Source organism: Acanthopagrus latus, chromosome 8, assembly GCF_904848185.1.
Source record: "Acanthopagrus latus isolate v.2019 chromosome 8, fAcaLat1.1, whole genome shotgun sequence".
Lineage (NCBI taxonomy): Eukaryota > Metazoa > Chordata > Actinopteri > Spariformes > Sparidae > Acanthopagrus > Acanthopagrus latus.
Genome location: NC_051046.1, coordinates 14,572,493 through 14,589,686, shown reverse-complemented (window position 1 = coordinate 14,589,686; position 17,194 = coordinate 14,572,493). Strand labels below are relative to the sequence as shown.

Sequence of the window (17,194 nt, the reverse complement as noted above, 5' to 3'; positions counted from 1 at the left end):
TTTTCCCCCCTCGGGCTTTCAATGTAATGCGTACTTTTCAAATGATATTGTGTTGTCAATCCATGACATCCTTCCTCAAATGCATAAAAGGAGAATAGGCAAAATATGCTCCTGCAGAGGACATTTAGCAAAATAAGCACTTTCCAGTGTGTTTGGCAAAGCCATTGTGATGACACTATTGTGAGGTGGTTTGTTTGTGAAAAGTGTGCACCCAGAAATGTAGCTACATTCAGGGTTGTGAGCGTGAGGATCCTGAGCAGCTGCTGTTTGCTATGAGACTCGGAGTAAACACTCGGTCTCCCTGGCTCGTAAATATTGTTAAAGAACCTGCAGAGGATCCTCGTTTATCCACATGATCATTCTCATAACAAACCAGTAATGGATGTGATCAGGCAAGTGAGAAATATTCTTCATTGTCTATTTCTAATTATAAGAGGAAACCTGACTGAGCCCCCATAAATCAAATGCAAATTCATTGGAATTCAGATTAAAGATATAGCCATCACCTTCCAGGTGTCAGCCTAGTCGTGCTTGTCATGCATTATAAAATTATGGCACTCTCTCTCTCTCTCTCTCGCTGATTATGTATCATAATATTGCGGCATTTTCTGTAACGCTTTCTGCTTCCTTCTTCTCCTGCTTAGCTTTCTAATGAACAGCACTTTTGAGCACCAGAGCAGAAAGTCATAAAAGCATCATTTGGCTTCATGCTACAACTTTGAACAACCCTTTTATGCCACTGCACTTTCTCTTAATTTCATTTTTTTTTTTTTTTTAATCCAAGGGGATGGGAAATAGAACAGCTCAGCAAGACCATCTACTTAAAATCCCCCATGCTTTTGATCAAATTAAAATCAGCACGTGCCCTCCTCAGCGACAGATACAGGCCTTAATCGCCACGCAGTCGTCCAAAATTCCTAATTCGATTAACATTTTGGGGGGATGCCTTCTGCTAATCATAATTATATGGTGTGGCATTTATATGGCTTGTCCACAAAGAGCACTGTCCCATTTATTCTCCACCCAGCACATGGTGATATTTCTCTGACTCCGAGAGATAGCTGTAATGGTACTCCACACAAGTTAAGAGCAGTCATTTAGCTGCTGTAATACGAATGTTCTTTCCCTCAGCTAAGGTGTGAAATGCGGAGAACACACAGCTGAAGTGGGGCCAGCAACAGACAGAATTGGATGATAATCAACTGTGGAGGTTTTATTATTATGTGAAACCTTGTGTGACATACATTTCTGTGTCTCATTGCATTTTGATTTCTTGCACTTTGCATTATTCATGAAACCACAAATGACTAGTTAGAGTATGCAATCTTACACAAAGAGAAAATTGGGTTTGATACAGATTTTACAGTTGTGATAATTGAAAATGATAGGGAGTGATAGAGTCTGTAGCATAAACCTGCTTTCTTTTTCCTATATACTTCTAGCTGTGCCCCTCACTTTCTGCAATTTTGTTGTGAGGGAGGAGAGGATGCACAAATCGTTGGACCTCTACTCTAACCATGGTGCCTCCTGGGAATTTACCAATCTTGCCGCAAAGACTAAAAGCTCTAATCCATTTGACTTAAAATACCATTGTTTCTGTCTCTGTTGTGACAGGTTTGCTTTACAGAAACCAACCCTCTCTACTCAATTGTCAGCCGGTGTCATTATTATTCAGGTGTTGGCATCCCGGGAGAAATCCTCCCATCGGAGGCTACATCTCCTGCTTTTTCCCACATACTCCTCTATTATACAGTGAATACAAATAACAAACACTGTCCTCCTTCTCTGCTTTGTTTCTGGCCACTCTTGCAGTCTGTGACAACAACATGCATAGCTGTCGAATAGAAAATCTCCCTCTATTGTTGTGGAGAGACACGACAGTACCTTGGGTGAATCTTTTTTTCGGCCCATCATTGTGGTCACAGTGCAAGTCATCACATGGAGGGTGCAGTAATGATAGATTGTTTCCCAGATGTGTAAAATCATGTCTTCTTGGCTGATATGTGGTCATGTTACACCCTGGTATTCTCATATATAAATCAGCAATACAACTTACTGGCTACCAGAAACAGAGACATCATTGCAAAAGCAAACTTTTATAATAATTATAATAAAAAATAATATCTTTCCATTTCATTTGCATCACATTTTACAGTGAAATCCACTATAATATCCACGTTTTCAGCAAGGTTTCTGCTTCCTATCTATTTAGCCCACCATTAATCAATAAAAAAAACACTGCCTTGCAGCACAGAGCTAGGTCAAGCCCTAATCTTCTGACTTGCTCTATAAAATACACATTTCTTGCAGTAAGATGCATGCGGTAAGTGCTACAAACATTCAAAGTGGAGATAGGAAATAGTTATCTGTGTACAAATGCCTCCAAGCCAGAAAACCTTTTGTACTTCTTTTGTACTCTCAGTGTTGCTCTCTCGCAGTCACGGTCCGATGGGGATAGAAGTGTGGTGAATGAATTTTAAAAAATCTCAACAGGAGACAAAACTGACATATTAAAGGCAGAACCCTTTTACGGTTGTGTGGAATATCTGGGGTGAATGCGCATAAAACAATGAAGCTGTGAGCAAATCTCCTCGAAAGGAATACAGCGTGCAGATCTCCAGTATATGGGACATCTTCATACAGCAGTCAGCTCTGCAGCATTTAGTCTAACACACAACTCTGACTTTAAACACTCCTGGCAATAAATACAGCAGCACACTGAGCAAATGGAAACCCTGCAGAGTACTTTTTTTAAATGGAGGACAAAGAAACTACCAGATGAATTATACTTTTATTTCCAGACTTTAAATGTAAAATTTACACCTGAAACATTAATTGAGTCTCCCTAAACACTTGAAATAATACATTATTTACCAGCAAAAGTACATTTTTATGAGCAAATGGCTAATTAAAAAAAGAGAGTATTTTATTAATTGACTTCATTTCGAAATCAGATTGATTGATTTCCCCAAGACCACACAGTAAAAAGAGGGCCGGCCTCATACTGAGACTCCTGAATTGTACAAAACGAATGTAACTTTTATTGAATACTTTGTTCATGTGCTGACAATCCAGTTTGAACACACACTTTCCTCTCCCTTTGCACATTTATTAATTTTAAGTTTAAAGCCCATATGAGGCTACTGTACATCATCCAATGATTTAAAGTGCTTTTTGATGACCTTTTTATTGCTAAAATTAATGCCACTAAAGGGAGAGTACGCTTTGGCAAAAACTCTTGACTTGAACTTTAATTCATTAGAGAACACTAAGGACTTCTCTCTGTGGATTCTTCCTATTAATAGGAAATTGCTATCTATCTATCTGTCTGTCTATCTATCTATCTATCTATCTATCTATCTATCTATCTATCTATCTATCTATCTATCTATCTATCTATCTATCTATCTATCTATCTATCTATCTATCTATCTGCCTGCCTGCCTGCCTGCTTGCCTATCAACCTCTCTACATTAATATAGTTTGTGTATTGTGATGACAATGTCAGTGTCCTGACTTTAATTGTAAAATAAATAAATCAAATATTAATAATGACTACAACACATATCAGTTAACAATTTCAACGTTTTTCTTCATGAAAGGCACCTTTCGTTTTGATGTCACCTAAATAATATCTTCCTCTATTTTTTTTAATCGAGTTTCCTCGGATGAGTGAAACAGCGCCCCCCTGGTTTGTAACTGGCTGTAATGTCATCCAACCTTTGTGGTCAGAAGCGGCATTGCATCCTGACCGACGTCTTCGGAAGAGAAGGGCAGGTGTGTAGTCCTCTGATTAAAATTAGCCAGAATCAAACAGTTACATGCGGTCAGTTTACGAAACGGTAAAACGGACGGTTCCCTTGGAAAGAAACTCAAGCAAACTGTAGTTATAGTCTCGCTCGCCTCATAAAAAAAGCAAAACAAACAAACGAAAAAACAATTAAAGCAAGTTGACATAATTTTAATGGAACAGCTAGCTTGTTTTAGTGTTGGCAATGTTGTCAGTTAGCGTGTTTTTTGTGTAGCTAGCAGAGATGTGGGCGGTATAAGGTGGTTACAAGGAGCTCTGCCAATAAACCATGGCAGCAACAACTGGAGAGGGACCTTTATGACAGAGATATGGACTTGAACGCGAAAAGAAAAGAAAATGGCCTCAAAATCAGATAAGGTGAGTCAGATGGTCTCTTTTTGTTCTTTTTGCACTCTTTTTGATGTTATGGAAGCCATGTGTTTTGAATCTTTGCTGCCCTTGAACCTGCTGTATTATGTTGACACAGTTGCAGGCTACCAAGCCTGCTTTTAATAATTTGGTATCTCTCCAATTTTGCATTTGGTGGTTGTGTTTGTGAATGAGCTTGGGCAGAGGGTAGGATGCTTGAGAGATAGCTGTCTCTCTTGTTTTGGTTTTGCTGTGTTGTGAATAATTAGCTTGACTCTCTGCCAATCATAGATGAGTGTTTAAGTCATGTATTTGATACAAGCACCCATACCTACTATTTGATGTGAACTTTACTTTGTGGCATTGTGGTCAAAACTCACAGTAGTTGATGGCTAACTTTGATACAGTACTGTAACTTTAATACCTCCAAACAATATACTACTTAAATTTAGTTAGGAATATTGGGACATGGGTGCATATATGCATGTGCATGAATATGCAATGAAAGTCAAATAAATTTGTGTCACATTATCTTTTGGGAACAAAAGTATTCACAAAACACAAAATAAACAATCAGATATGTTACAGACTAAACAATCAAGTGAAACATTCCAATACCCCAATATCTCTAACTAGAGCAGTATATACAAATAGTATTACAATTCTATAACATAGTAATTAGCTTAAATTTTCCTTTCTTGGCTAGGAACAGAGAACTGCAAAAGGACTGAAAACTCTAAATAATACACTTATTCAGAAAGATCTTTCTCACTTGATCAGTCCTTTAAAAATATGGTGTCAATGTTTCAACTCACTGTTGGACAGATTGCACAGATGGTACCAGTGTGTTCATATGATGTATTGATAAAACCATATTTAATGACCAGAATCAATATTTTTGATAAACTCATTTAAAGAGTTGGAAGTCATGTATCTTTGATATGTCTTTTCTGACTTGCTTGTGAACCCCTTCACTTGACTCAGTCACTTCACAAAATCAGTTGATTGGCTTGATTTAATATAACACGAACCACAACTGCCCCAGGACTGAAATGCTTATTTTTTCAACTAATGAAAGAAATGCAGATTACTTTGATTTATTTACAAGGTTTTGGTCTTCAACACCTCATCAGATAGAATTTTTAGATCTCATGCATGTGTCTATAAGATTTCCTTATGTGAACTTTGTAGTAATTGTAGTGTCTTTTAGTGTCTTGCTTGGATTTTTAATCCTTCATGTTCTTTTTCCTCAACTTCTGCAAGTTCCTTGGTATTTTTTCTATAAAAGGTTTGTCCACTTTGTCAATATACACCACAGGTTTTACCAGTACTTTCCCTTCCTACCATACATTTGTGCATTAAGTCAGAATAATTATTTTTAGGGGAGCAGGGGAAGAGGAATACATTAGAAGACCAATCATTAAGCTTTCTAGACTCAGCCAGAGAGCTTAAATTGAAATGCTGTTCAACTGATTCTTAAATACCTGAGCCACTTCTCCAAAACTTTATTCGATCTGTGGAGATTAAGTGAGATTAATGTGAAATTGCTACTGGGTTTGGAAAAGACTCAGAAGACAAGTGAAAAATAATTTGAGTGTTGAAGATGTTTCCTATGTTCTGTTTAAGATGATCTGATTTAGAATAACTTTTACCAGTGAACACTGTGAGGACTGCTGAGCTAGTTTGTCTTTTTGTCACTGGATGAGAAAATGACAAATTAAGATGTCTTATATAGACACTGGTTGCTACCTTTCTCTTTCAGCAAATAGACTACATTTTTTAAAATTTATTTATTCCTTTGCATATGTTATGGATTAATTGGACCACACAGTTCAGCAGGCGAGTGAATCAATTTTCTCCATGTTGAGAACAGTAATTACCTTCTTCCTTAGATAAGTTTATATCCCCCAGAGTTTAACTTGAATTGAATCACAACAACATAGAGGTCACTAGAGGTCAAAGCATCATATTGATTGGAAAGGTAATTAACTTGAATGAGTCATGACATATTCCTTTACCAAAAACAGACATGCATAGATGGGACAGGAAACTCATTTTAGAGAGCTGTTTTACCAGAAAGTGTAAGAAGGTTGTAGATAATGGACAGATGGTAACACATGAATATTTAGTTGTCACAAGCAGGTTTTGGTTGTTTCAATTTGACAGTAAATCCTTTGAATGAATGAGTGTCTCAGGCTCAAAGTCCTACTTAAACCTCTTTGCATAGCAGTTCATCTCAGCAGTATGTCGTCTGTTTCTTTCATCCAGGTGTAACATTTATCCAATATTTTCTGTCCTCAGCAACTCTCCAAAGCAGCTTTTCAAGTACCCTGAATGGCTACAAATTTGGAGTAAAGTACTCCCAGAAAGAGGCCACTCTTTCATCTCGCCAGGCAGTAAAATTAACTCCCATGTACTCTGGCACTCTGAAATTCTCCTCATAACATTTTCTTTTTCATTAGTTCATCACTTTTTTTTTAAAATTACAGACTCATTCTTTTTTCCTCCAGTCACCAAAGACTTGTTGCTGATTCTGGCTTTTTTGCTGTCTGTGGAGACATCTAGATGATTGTCCACATGTATACTTTAGCTGCCAGTTTATCAGGTCCACTCAGCTAAAACTAATTCATTTCAACGGTCCTGCGATAAATGTTACCTTAATGAAAATTAGATGTTTTTTGCAGTTGATTAATGGTCTTTTCAGAGGATTTTGGTGCTGTTGCTATATATATATATATATATATATATATATATATATATATATATATATATATATATACACACACACACACACACACACACACACACACACACACACACACACACACACACACACACACACACACACACACACAATTATTGTTTGTACTAAAACTACTACCTTAGATTTGACGAGACCCAAATCTTGAATAGCAGAATTGGTAAATTTAAAGCATTTTCTAACTTCATGCCTCTACCTTCTCTGTAATTCATTTTGAGCTTCTTTACTTTAGCCCTGTTGCTGTGTCTGAAAACAGAGGAGCACCACATTGCTGTAGATAAGAGAAAAACTAATTCATTGTTTCTATATTATGGGTCCATTCTGTCCCACCAGGAGGTGTGACTCCTTTTATTAGATGTATTGATGAAAGCAACTCTGGCAATCAAGTTGTATGGACCAGGCCATTCATTTTCATTAAGTGCTTGCATTTCTTTGGGCTTCATGGGGATGGAGAGGAGCAGACCATCTGTGAGGCTCACAATGGAATCATCAGCGCTATGTTTCAGAGGATTACCACTTGGTTTATAGGCCAACACTGTGCTCGCCGCTCATTTTATAGTATGCATGGCACTTCCAGTACATACTGATATCAGAGCAGTCAGCGTTTGTTGTTGTGTGAGTCTTAAGATTATTAAAGCTTTCATATTACCACATTTACTTAAGAATACCTACCTGGATGTCAGACCTGACTTGGTTATTGTCTGAGCTTTATTGCGCTGCCTATCTATCTCATTACATTCTGATATCAGAGTAATTTGCCAGAGAATGCAGAGAAAGATTTGCTTCTGACTGACAATGGCGCTCCTGCATATTATACTTCACACGTGTTCTCTGCTCTTTTCGTCTCTTTGGTCTCCTGAATATGAATAGACAGGTTGAATGAAATGATGATATCTGTGAATAGAGCCTGTGTCTGAGGACCATGGCTGACAACAAGTGATAACGTATCCGCCCATCAAAAGGCTCATTATTCCAGACAATTTCAGTATATTCATTATTTGCAGCGTTTCTTCATTCCCACTCTTATTCTTTTCTGAAGGGTGTCATTTGGCTGTACTGCAGTCAGTTAAAATAGAAGCAGGTCTATTCATGAAGGACTTAATATTTCTCTTTCATCCATAGACAACAAACCCAGTTCAAAGGCTTGTTAATGTGATAATGGTGTTGTAATAAGGCATATCCACACAACAGTTTCTCTGTAACATTTTCAGAGATTGAATAACAACATGAAGCGTAAGTAATTATGCTCAAGTTCATTATCAATGCTCCATGCAAGGCATATTTAACTGCAAAAGCCCAAAGAATCCTAAACATATAGGGTTGCCTGTCTTGAGCTATGAGAAGAGTCAATGAAGGAGCAACTTATTATTCTGTAAATACACATTAAAAACACATTAATTTCCATATCTGAAAAGGAATTTAGTAATAAATAGGACATGGCAACATATCTTTATTATTTCGCAATTATGATGTGAGACTTTGGAGAATATTTTAGATTATGTTTATATTTTGCATAGCATTATATCATCGTCTAAAGGTTAAAGGACAATTTAGTGGTCATTTTGCTACATCAATAATGTTCTGGGTGGTTTTAATCACCTACTGTTGAGCCTTTCTGTCCTCTGTAAAAGTTGATGAGAGTGTGTTTCTCAAATTTAGCCCTCTTAAATTTCCTGAAGAAGTAGATCTTCTTAACTGCTTTTTTTATACAAGGGTATTAATAAGCTGTAACCATGATAGGTTCTTCTCTTGTTCTGATCCACATATGTAGACAGGGGCTTGTTTTTATGCCTCCTTCTTTGCTGACAATGAGCAGTGGATTGTTCTCGATGAAACATTCTGCAAGATTGCTGATTTCTTCCCGATAAGAACTCATCATTGTTTTTAATGTGAACGATGGGGGTTGTGTATTCATCCTTTAAAGTGGTGTTCTCTCACTGTCTGGGAGTGCAGTCATTGGTGTAAAGTGTGTCCGGTGTTGAGCATTAAAGTAGAGGAAGTGTGTAACTGCCTATTCGAGCTGCCTGGGGTCTGTTTTTGCTGTTGCAGACAGTTGTACTCAAGCTCAGCGAGAAAGTTGTGTATGCTGAGAGGAAATCAACAAACAGCATTCTGATGGTAGGTGTTTTTATTCTCAAGGTGTGTGATGACCAAGTGGAGGGCAGTGGATATGGCATCTTCTGTGGATGTACTGGATCGGATAATTGTCTTTACCTACTTAGTCATAATACCTACATTGCTGATGATTATTCATCAATAATCTCATTGTTTCATCTCTACAATATTGTCGCAATATCTATATTGAGATACTTGTCAAAATGTTGGGGTATTCAATTTTGGCACCCAGTCTGGGCATTTATGAAGTGATTTTGTGAAGATTTAAAAATATTGAAACATATACTTATCCTGATATAGCTGAAAGATATTACAAGATTATTTTAGGGGCATATTGCCCAGCCCTAGTAATAGAGACATATGAATTTGCCTGTTATTTTTTGTAAGTGCTCCTGTGTCACATTGTGATGGATAACTGGGCCTCCCAGACAAGGTCTGTTTATTTATTTATGATATAAACTGGAAGAATAGAGAGCATTTATTTTAATTGCAATTACAAGTGGCAAATCACCAAACCATCAATCAGCAGAGCTCCTGTGGTATTACTCATAACAGAATTTATGAACAGATTTCTGGATACCAAGGATGAACTAGCACACCTTACTCATTTTTGATTACACGTGTGCAAAAATATAACTTAAAAAGTCTGTTTGAAATGCGTAAGATAACTCAAATTTACATGTTGATGGGGGTGATGACCATCCTTGTGTACTGTTTTGTACTGATGGTAGCACTTCACATTACAAGCCTTGTCAGCAGGCAAATCCTTAATAACTCCTCCCCTGAGCTTTTTACCTGAAGTAATGCTTGACAAATCCTAATCCAATCCATTATATCTTTTCAAAAGCCTGATTTGATTAGGAATTTATTCAACTAAATTGAAGGCTAATTATAAACAAAATTAATCAATGCAATGAGGAAAAATCAACAATGATATGTGGTTGTAATCATTTGGAAATGTGTGTTCTATGAATTAAGACCATGTTTCAGACATATTTTATTAAATGTTGCATGTGTTAACAAATTATAAAGTTAATTACCGATGTTGGTTGATTAAAATTTGAAATCTGATGCTGTTGAATGTGGTGCATATTTGACTGATTTTAAAATGCCAAACCAAATTAAAAGAACATGTCAGTCAGAAATACCCCTAACAAAATTAAATCACATCAAATGCTAATACAGATTCATTTGCTGGTAGGGGTTCTGTTCTCTGCATTCCTCCCAATATTAAGCCATGCAGCATTCAAAGGTTCAGTGAAGACTGTAACTGAATTCCCCAGAGATTTTTCAGAACAGAGCCCCGCAGTCACATATCACTGAGATATGGAATATACTGTATGTTTGGCAGAGATGCTGCGATAGTGTGGTTAATAAGAAACCAGACAGGAGAAGACTGGGGGCTGTTGGTAGAGGAAGAAATGAACAGAGCCACAAACAGCTGTATATGGGAGTAGGTGTAAACAGCATGAAGAGTTGCTGTGTGTAACTGTACAGGCACTAAGCAACAGCATGTAACAATGCAGACACAAGAAGAATTTATTTCCAAATTTGTGGAATAAATGTTGAGGCTTTAAACATGACTGAAGATGTCTGGGTCATTTGCTATGTTATGCATGAGTTGCATCGATTAATCAGGGTTAAAAAAGAAGAAGAAACACGAGCTGAAAGATGCCAGCTTCATGTAATCTTGGTATGGTATAGAAAATGAAGCCTCCTATTCAACTCCTTTTGTACTTTTAGGTGTTTTCATTCAGATGTGTTATTTCATGTTGGGTAAACGCAATTCTCTCACTTTTTCTGCTCATATCACAACATTTCAGGGATACAGGATGAAAATTGCATACTTGTTAGAGTAACAGTGGTGTCACAGTTTGCGCTCAGGAAAAGAAAAGAGAAAAGACAGTCAATTGCTTTTTGTTAAGCATGTTAGCTCCAGTCTCACTGTAGACATGCTATTATAGCAAAGTAATGTGTGAATTTCTTGAATGTCAGTAAAGGCTTACAGTAGAATCAGCACACTCATTCTCTTGGTGTGCCTAAAAACAGATGTTTGACAACAAAGATCAACCTCATGTCCTTGATTACTTTGACCCACTGTGCACATTTTATTTCCCAGATTTAGTGGCTTGTGCCAAAGCTGTGTGTGCAAACATAATTTTCAAAATAAGATGTCTGATGCACACAGGCCACATTTTCCAGCATTCTCCATCTGTTGTGAGGTGGAGCTGCTGAGGTGCAATGTATAATTCTGACAGGTGCCTTTCCCCATCCCACATGCTGCCAATGAGCCTGTCAGCAAACAAAAGAGGAGTTGGCATATAAGAAAGAACAGGTGGTGAGTGCTAATATACAGTCCCACTGAACTGCCAGCCAAGGCCTCGGTGGTACACATATGTACTCTCAGAGACATGCTCACCCTCAGATTTCAGCCCCTCCAGGACCACCAGACAGCCTTGCTGACTTAATCCTACATCTGGGTACATACCACCACCATGTTGTTGCCATAATTTCATCCAAAGGCTGATTTGAGCAAAACATACAGCTACAGCCAGCATATAATTGGATGTTCATGGTCAGCATAAGGCAAGATGAGGTAACTGAGGTAAAAGGGGCTAATGTTTCTGGTTGTGCACAAGCTTGATAACAGTGAGTCATTTTTGGCAATCGTGGTGTGTGTAGATAGAAAAGATGAATAAATAATCTTCTACAGATATTTCTTCTAAATTGTTAATATCCTGGAATATCTGTAGGCTGTGCAAAAATCTTGAAATGGAAAAAGACATGAGGAGCTGTAGAAATTGTAGTTTTTAGGGGGCAGTGCCCAAATGCTAATCAGCTGTCTAAAGATCGATAAAAAGAAATGATACTAGATATTTTGTTTTGGTTACAAGTACAATGTTTGTTTTTGGTTTCGTTAGAGTATGTATTCACTGTTTTGTAGCAGTTTCAAGGGCAGTCGGACCAGCTGTAAAAACATGACATTTGTTACTCACTTAATATGGTGACTGTTTTAATAAACTAAAAGATAAAATCAAACTCATCATCATTGTTAGGCCAAAATCCAGCAGCACACAGTATCACTCCTTGTTCAAACCTTCCTCATATCTCCATCAGGCACCTTCTGTTCCAGTTTCTCTCGGTCTCAATCCGCTTTATCCAGATAAATCGCACAGAAAACACAGACAACCAGCCAAGCTCCATTTGTTTTTACTCCAGCTGGGGGTCCCGGCCAGGTACACAACCCTGTGATGTCACATTAAAGCTGCTGGAGTCTGGGGATCTGGGAAAGAGATGAGGGAGCAGGAAGTAGGACATGCAACAAGAGGGTAAAAATCAGCTTAGAAAATTTCCTCAAGGGGCTCTGAAGGTATCTTCACACACACAAATTGCCACACACAAGCCCACACACACGTGTGTGCTCACACACACAGTTGCAAGGTTCAGTGGCTGTTGTGATCCATTAGGGGAATGATAAGAGGGGTGTGTGGCAGAGAGAAGACTATAGATCTCAATGCAAATTCTCCATCTCCTGACAGAATGAAAAGACTATTCTTCAGGGGAAAGCATGCTCCTGTGGCAGTAACGGGTCGGCTTCACCGGGGCAAAAGAGGAAGGCTGGTAAACAAGAATTAAATGATGCAGAGTGTGTTTCGAGGCTGCCGGCATGACATTTCTGCTCTGTGAGATTAATAATGAAGGAGATTACAGGCACCTCAATGGGGATACACAAATGAGACAAAACCTAGGAAGATTATTAGAAGGCTGACAGCCCACGTCAAATAACTGAGAGCCCCAGACAGCTGTTGTGAAATTAATATTTTATGGCCTTCCATCAAAGACCGCAACGAGAGATCTCACTGCTCACAAGTGTGGTTGACTTTTTATCAACAAAACTTGGGTGCCGCGCATTGGAGGCGTGTGCAGTTTGTAATTCTCACATTATAATGAGGGCCATTGTGACTCCACCGTGAATGGGGAGAGTAACAAATAATTCATGTGGGATTCAAAGAGTTATGTTGTTTTTGTAAAGCAAGCAAGGCAAGGCAGCTATATCTGAGGTGCCACAAAGACATGGGAGAGGGCAACTGGAGGTCATGAATAACTTGTATGCCTTTAAAGATATTTTACTCTATTTTTAATAAACTATGCTTCAATTCTGAAAATAGTTTTCTGGCAGTCTCCAAATTTCATGCATATACTTTCAAGAAAAGGAAAATACATATATACGACTAGCTGATGGCAGACTGAAATGTCTGAACACTGTTAACGTGCCTCTTTTACAGCCTTCAAATCATGTTGTGGTGAGGAATCTTGATGCAGACTGACAGTGAGATGGGATCAAACAGATGTGGATTGACAGGCTAATTTAATTTGCAAGTTTTTTTTTTCTCTCATTTAGCTTCAAGTGTTGATTTTGATTTTTGACAGATGCATCATCTTCCACTGCCTATTCCACTTCCCCCCTAAAAGGCAGGGAAGTCACTGCTGATACACATCACATATCCTGGTTTTAGGTTTAAAAACAGACAACGCAAAAACCAGAAAAGCAGGGTTACATTGTTTTCCACACCGTATGGGACAGGCTGTGCGTTTGACATACTGTATCCACACAACAGGCTATTCACAGAAAAATAATTGCTTCTTTTGCAGATGTGGCTATTCCCTGTGACAGGGCCGGAGAAATGTAAGCTGTAAACTGTTAGCTGTAAAGCGGCATAGCATCCCTGGCATTTGAGGCCAAATGTAAATAGGCGGTGACGGGTGGTGATACACAGTTATGTCAGGCTCCTTCTCAGTGTAGCTGAAGGTCATTCAGCTTTGCAGGAATTGTTCATCACCCACTGTGTGTGTTGTTACAATGGGAGAGAGAATTCATTGCTTTGTATTTGTGAATGCATTTCATTTCGCTACACTACGAACCTTGTAATGCATACAGCAACACAGCAGCATGTGATATGGCAGACCTTGAAGTAGCAGATACTTTGAAGTGTTACTGCACCATAAAAGAAGCTCCAATGATTATCAATGATACCTTTCCTTTACTATATCAACCACTGACTTCACAATCAACAATAGGAAACATGGAACACGGGAAAGTCTGAAATCAAAAAACTTTGTACGAGACAAAGAAAATCTAATTTGCATTAGGGGTACATTTCCAATATGACCAGTGTTTTTTTTTGCGCCTGTATTAATGCTTGTAGGAGATTTATAGCGAACATTCGAGAGAATGGAGCATGACATGTAACATTATGTCCACCAGTAATTTAAAAGACACAGGTGGATATCAGATTGTCTGTAGACGCAGAATAATGCCATAGTGATGTATGTTTCATAGCACCATATTACTTTCATTGTTTCGACACCTCCCTTTCAGAGTTTGCTGGGATGTACCTATCTACATACAGTAGTTCTATTCCAAATTTCCACTGAATTTCTCTGATTGGTTAAAAAAGCCCACTCAGCGAAGTCACGACTCTTTTCTGTTTTGGCACCTCAGTGGTGGAACGAAATCCCAACCAATGTCAGGACAGCGGAATCACTCTCCATCTTCAGCAAAGACTCATCTGTTCTGACACCTCGACCCGCATAGCATGACTGGTCAAAGACATGAGTTAATGCAGCACTGGCAACAGCCATTTTGTATGTCTAAAACATTTGTGAAACGTTAACCGTAAAAATGTTGTGTTGAGGTGACATTGCTATATTCAACTGCAGGCCAGTTTACAAATAGATATGTGTTCTCGGGGGAGCATATCCTCTTTTGTATTGCCCAGAACTGTTAACTGCTACGAAAAATGCCTAATGGCTACATTCCATTTAGAAGTTCCGCTGCCTGGGAACCTCTTAATGTTCATTCTGGCTCACTGAGGACTGTAATGCAATCGAGACCTCATTAATGTTATTAGAAACACCTGTGCTTTTTCCTGGTATGAATTGTTAAATTTTCCACTGTGAGAAAGGTCTATTTGTACCCCAAACTATCATGCTGCTTTATTACCTTTATGATGGATCAAAATTATACTTCTGCTCTCATGATGGCCCATTATGCACCTGTTATAGCTCATCTTTGGAAATGTACATTTATAAAAAATGTCCTGCAAATGTCCTGCATTTATGAAACATTACGAACAAAATTCATGAACAAAATGTGATGAAGAAGCATCGTACCTTTAAGAGGCCCTGCACAGCCTACATTCTTTGAAATGTTGATCTATAAACTGCAAACATCTGTTCATTTCTTCTATTGATATTTCGTGTTTCTGTCTAAAAGGAAATCTACCAAAACCTTTATATGCTGAAATTCTTTGTGTGTACCGTTTTCTTATTCTCATCAAAAACCACTAAGGAAAGGAAATTAAACAGGATGTTCGTATTTGAAAGACATATTGACCCTGCGGATTGCTGGTAAAATTAATGCAGTGCATTAGTCCAACAATATGACCACACATGAATGGCTATCAGGTCCCTCTGTGTTTCTGATCATCAAAAGAAATATTAGCCAGGCTATTCAGCCCCCACTGTTGAATGGAATCTAATTTACAATATGCCTGGAAGACCCTTTTTTGTAGTAGTATGAGGTGGGCATGTGCATGTGTAAGGGAGAGGTTGAGGACTAGAATAAGAGAGAATATTTGAGAGGACTACCATTCATGTGCACACTACAATACAGTATGCTTCTTTTATAATAATAGAATGTCAAACAGTGAACAGAGTGAATGTGTGCCATGAAGCCTGTGATGGTACACCCACTGGTCTTTTGTCTGAGCAGCAGACTTCATGCGTATGTTGTATGGCGCTTGGCAAAATGCGATGATAACAAAATTGTTCTATTAGCTGTTAACAACGCAGTGCTTATTTTGTAGCATGCACTGTAGTCGTGGATGCCCATTGTGCTTGTGATATGAACAGAGAAACCCCAGAGACTAGGATTCATCTTTTCAAGAAGGTCACACAAACAAAATCCATCAAGAACTTATATCCCGTCAAGTAGACTGGGACCTTATGACTTTCAGTGTTCATTTTATTAAATTCACAACAGATTCCCAAATACATTTTTCAAATGATGTCAGAAACTCATAAAGACCTGTATTTACCTTGTGTCTCACTCCTTAAAATAAACTTGCATCGTGTTTCCATCAGTTATCTAAACACACTTACACAATACAGAATAAAATAAACAATACACAATCTGTACTACATTTTATGCTCTATTTTCTCAGCTGTCAGTCATGGTTTCATCACGAATCCCTTTCCGCATTTCCTGCAAAAATGGCCTTGTTCAAATTGGTCTGGTGTTGCTGTTGTGAAAGGCTCTTTGCCTGCTTGAAGAGTGCCAGCTGCTTTTTGTGGGGTGGAAGTTCATGATATTGAAATCTGCAGTGGTCAAAAGTCCAGTAGCTCTTTAATGATAATAGAAACAGCGCATTTATTTTCAGACCAACTAATCTCGGTTTGTGGCCTTAATCAGGGTATTAATAAGGAGACAAAAATGGGTATGATGCAAATATGGTCATGTAGCTTCAGGCTAATCACATCTTCAGCTGGTAGAGAGGTACATTTAACAGTTGGTACGGACTTGTATGCCTTCTACATAGTGGTGTACTGTGCTATACCATTTGAATGTTCTTGTTGTTGTATGATGACCTGATTACAACTACTGTAAGCAATGTCGTCATTTAGGCTTACTTCCTGTCCATGTCCTGTCAGCAGTCCCCTCCCTCCTCTGCACGTCACCACATAATTGCGCAGCTATAGTTGCCAGACATAGCAGTAATCAGGAGGTATAATCAGACAGGACCTTCTGTTTATGGAGTTATCTATGCTGATAGGATAAAGCAGGCAGGAATACTGTAAAATGTCTTTAATTTACTGCATGAGCGGGGAAGGAGGAAGGTCAGTGTTTACTTGTGGAATACTAAGCTATTTAACATTCATTTGAATAAAGAATAAAAAATATTCAACTTACAGCAGAGGCTGTAAGAGGCCACAAACCAAAATGCAGAATTGCACAATATTACAATAGAAAGTATTTGAATATTGCCTAGCTGCCTGTTCCTGCTCCTGTTCAACTAAAGTGTTCCAAAATTGTCAGAACATGAAGTTAAATGCCTTTTTATTTTGTGGAGAGAAATGATAAGAGGGCAACTAAAGGC

The 17,194-nt window shown here is 38.3% G+C and overlaps 1 long non-coding RNA gene across 3 annotated transcripts in view; it reads left to right on the top strand.

The window, feature by feature from the left end:
• The first annotated feature begins 3,790 nt into the window (after positions 1-3,790).
• LOC119024757 overlaps positions 3,791-17,194 on the top strand; it is a 31,082-nt gene continuing 17,678 nt past the window's right edge. For all 3 annotated transcript variants that reach the window (XR_005076592.1, XR_005076593.1, XR_005076591.1), the window contains exon 1: positions 3,791-4,168. This is a non-coding gene — a long non-coding RNA (uncharacterized LOC119024757). The remainder of the gene's footprint in view (positions 4,169-17,194) is intronic.